Source organism: Cebus imitator, unplaced genomic scaffold (assembly GCF_001604975.1).
Source record: "Cebus imitator isolate Cc_AM_T3 unplaced genomic scaffold, Cebus_imitator-1.0 Scaffold305, whole genome shotgun sequence".
In the NCBI taxonomy this organism is placed as follows: Eukaryota; Metazoa; Chordata; class Mammalia; order Primates; family Cebidae; genus Cebus; species Cebus imitator.
Window position 1 is genome coordinate 2,637,794 of NW_016107620.1, and position 4,308 is coordinate 2,642,101.

General features: G+C 36.9%; 1 pseudogene; it reads left to right on the plus strand.

The window, feature by feature from the left end:
• The first annotated feature begins 1,350 nt into the window (after positions 1 to 1,350).
• Positions 1,351 to 4,308, plus strand: part of LOC108285643 — a 31,561-nt pseudogene continuing 28,603 nt past the window's right edge.

Below are 4,308 nucleotides of genomic sequence, written 5' to 3' on the forward strand. Positions count from 1 at the left end.
CAGCAAAGCAATGTAGGGAGGTGCTATTTGGGGGCCTGGGGAAGCTGCAGCATGGGGTGAGAGAGTGCAGGCTGGTATGTGGCCATAGGGGCTGCCCCACTGGAGCTCTTCACTGGTCAGCCATGATCCACCAATGTAGAAGCTAGAGTGCAGACCACCAGAGCAACTGCAACTGCCCTGCAAGCAGGCACGGCCAGGCTGGGGTCCTGGGAGAGGCCAGGAGGCCAATGGGTGCTCAAGTCGGATTGGCTCCATCTGATGGGCAAGACCATCCTGCAGAGTTGAGGTATGACAGTTTCCCTAGAGCTAAAGTCTTCTATTGCAGCAAGTTGAGCCTGGGGTATGCTCCAGCACCAAACACTCTGGGCTCTATATCAGCTGGCTTTCTGCCCCTATCGTTTCTCTAAGCAGCTCTCCTTGCCAACCTGTATGTCTGTGGTGGTCAAAGAGTCATCCCCTGATGGGGATCCAGATGACTGTGGCAACAGTAGTTTCCTCCCTGCCAGATCAACTCACTCATTCCCCAGGGGCCATTGGGGGCCAGGCAATTCCTAGTGTCTGGTAGACCTGGGTAGAGTTCCCAGCTTTCTCTCCTTTCAGTCGTGTTTCTATGTCTTTCCTCTGTCTAATATCAGTGCCTTCCTTTGAAGATTTGTTAAGAGCATACCAGTGGTCTCTGTCTCTTTGTAAGAGCTGTTCTACCTCACTGTGTCTAGTTAGCCATCTTGCCCTTCCCCCACAAGTATTTTTTTAATAACAACACAATTGGATTTTGACAAGGTATTAAAAGAACTCCCCTGTACCTCTCCAAGTTTTTAGTGGAATTATCAAAAGATTCTGCAATGGGCAGGATATTTATTTAACCCACCAACGTTTCATCTTTCAATTCCACAAAAATAATGAATGAATAAGTATTAATATCTATTCACTGTACATTAATATTTTAAGTAGTTATTTTTTTAAGTTTGCTATGTATTCAAGAAAATATCTATAAAATTGACTATCATTATTATAGTCCGTCTCTGAAGAACATTTTTCACCAAAAGTTGCAAATGGAAAGGCATTTGTGCATAATAGATAATGATTACAGTATCTTCAAAAATGTTTGATTCGTCCTAGCAGGTGTCCCTTGCTTTTGTTTACCTACTGTCATTCTGTTATACTGCAGAGTCATTAATGAATGGTTCTTTACTACTCAAAACTATTTAGATATATAGATATGAAGACTTTTCTGCGATGTCTTTGCTTTTTGGAGAAAGGAAATAATCTTCAGAGTTGTGCCATCACTGAATCTTTTATTAAGAGCCCCACAATTCCGACAAGTGCATTTACTTTGTGATTCAGTCCGCTATGGACTCAGACAAGATTGACAACTCTGGTGTTTGTTATTTTCTTCTTTGGTTGTTTTCTTTTCTATTCATGGGAGGAAAAAATAAAACTGATTAACAGAGCATATGGAATGTATATGAATCTTACTGTCCCTAAAATGCATTTGGATTCTGCTCATGTTGACTATTATATTTCCCTCCTTCATTATTTTTTTTGTTAATTTTGGCCATTCCTGTGTTCTTTCAAAGGAGACATCTAAGAATTGTACAGATTTTAAAACATCCAGGTAATAAAATTATAGAAATGACTAATATAACTGTTACTATTTTAAATATTAATAATCTAAAGCTTCATTATATATATCAGTGAATTACAGTTGAGCATATGATTAACTTCTTTTATGGAGACATTTCAGATGCATCACTTCAAAATATGACAGTATGAATGCATTGTACATTTCTAATTCTCAGACAAAAGTGGGCATTTTCTCTGAGAATCTGAAAGTTTATGTTTAAAATGAAAATAGAATCAAGGTTTTTAAATTATTACATGCCAAACATGGACTATTATGGAAATATTTTTAATTATAAATGTTCTGCATATGCTCATATATATAGAATATATGGTCTTAACTAGTATTCACACACACACACACACACACACACACACGTGTTTTTTATTAAAAGGTGGAGAACTTGACCCTTTAAGGGTAGAGATCCCGATCTGCATTCTCAGAAGTAAGTCAATTGAGTTAAAATCTCAGAACAATAAAAAAAAAATTAAGGCAACAAAGAGTAAGTGGCAGCCTTTTCTGCATCTGTAGTCATAGGGACGCTACTGCATAAGCTGTTCGTTTTTCTGGAAACCATAAGGGATTATCCTCTTCATAGGAAATTTTAATCAGAACCTTGTAAAGGATTCTGGGAGAAACTTCTGCAAATTGCCTTTTTTTAGGAGAACACGATATTTGTCTGGGAATGTTTCAATCAATTTTACCTGAACCTCAAAGGCACACATAACCTAAAAATGGTAAAGAATCATTGCCTCAAGAGAAGTAAGAAAGATTGTAAAATTATTGAGGTAAGACCATGATGCACAAAGAAATAAATGTGGGGTGTGTGTGTGTCTGTATTTGTGTGCGTATACTTAGAAAAGGAGAGGTTCCTAGGGAAAGCAATCCTGTAGGAATCTTGAAGAAGCTTTGAACATTTGTTTAAAGAGAAACCCTGAGTTTCTCTTTAAAAGCTAATCTCTGATATGTTTTGTCTTGCCCAAATTCTTACCTAAGAGGTCTCGGGAGTCACACTCTACAAATTATAAAGTTTCATCGGGAGTGGGGTTTATATAATTCTATATAATGTGGCATGCCTTCCAACCTGACTTTGGCATAGCATCGCATAAAAAATAAGGAAATAAATCAAAATATTTTAAGCTCAAATGTATCTCCCTGTCATAACTTGAAATTGCCCTGCAAGGTTGTCTCTTGTGAGAAAAATCCACCTTCTATAGAGAATCCCCTTCCCCGCACCTTTTTTTTTTCTTTCTTTCAAGACCCAGGATATAGTCCACTCAGAGTCAGGCACCCTTTTAAGTCTGATAAGGAATATTTTATAACCTGCTCTCTCTAAAGTCTGCTATCCGAGAACTTCCTCTGCACAGTAAAACTTGGTCTCCACAATCCTTTATCTTAACCTAAACATTTCCTTTCTATTGATCCCAGGTCTTTAGATAAGCTTAACCAATTGTCAACCAGAAAATGTTAATATCTACCTATAAGTTTCTCTCGACCTCCTGAGAGTTGTGTCATGGGCCATGGTAACTCATATTTAGCTCAGAATAAATCTTTTCAAATATTTTACAGCATTTGACTCTTTTAATCCATGTCTACTTTTGAGATACCCAGCTTGACCTGAGTGATTTTATTTTTTTCAAATCATATAATTTGCATAAAATATCCTTTATTCAATTTTCATTATTATTCTCTTGCTCACACATGATGGTAAGTTGGGCTCACCTTGAGAACCAATTTCTTTTAAAATCTATTTGTCCTACTATATGATCAGAAAACGATAAATTGATCTGTCAATTTAGCAGACAGACATATTAGAGAGGTACCTAATGAAGATTGACAAAATAGCAAATATGATGTATTTCAATGTAATTAAACTTACTTAGAAATATATATATATATACTTTTTACTTTTATCTTGCCTTCTTTAAACTTTTATTTTATGTTCAGGGGTACATGTGCAGGATGTGCAGCTTTGTTACATAAGTAAATGCATTTCATGGTTTTTTTTTTTGTGTGTGTGCAGATTATATCATCATCCAGGTATTAAGCCTAGTATCTACTATTTTTTCTCATCCTCTCCTTCCTCCCACTCTCCACCTTCAGCTAGGCTCCCGTGTGTGTTGTTCTCCTCTATGTGACCACGTGTTCTTATCATTTAGCTCCCACTTATTACAATATGACATATTTGGTTTTCTGTTTCTGTGTTAGTTTGCTATAGAACATGGCCTTCAGCTCTATCCATGTCCCTGAAAAGGACATGATTGCATTCTTTTCTATGGCTGCATAGTATTCCACGGTGTATATGTACCACATTTTCTTTATCCATTTTACCTTTAATGGGCATTTATGTTGATTCCATTTCTTTGCTATTATGGATAGTGTTGCAATGAACCTACACATTCATGTGTCTTTATAATAGAACTCCTGTGGGTATATACCCAGTAATGAGATTGCTAGGTCAAATAGTGTTTTTGTTTTTAAGTCTTTGAGGAATCACCCCCCTGTCTTCCAGAATAGTTAAACTAATTTACACTCCCATTAACAGTATATAAGTGTTGCTTTTTCTGGACAGCCTCACCAGCATCTGCTTTTTTTTTTTCTTTATGTTTCAATAGTAGCTATTCTGACTGGTGTGAGATGGTATCTCATTGTGGTTTTGATTTGCATTTCTCTAAGGATCAGTGATG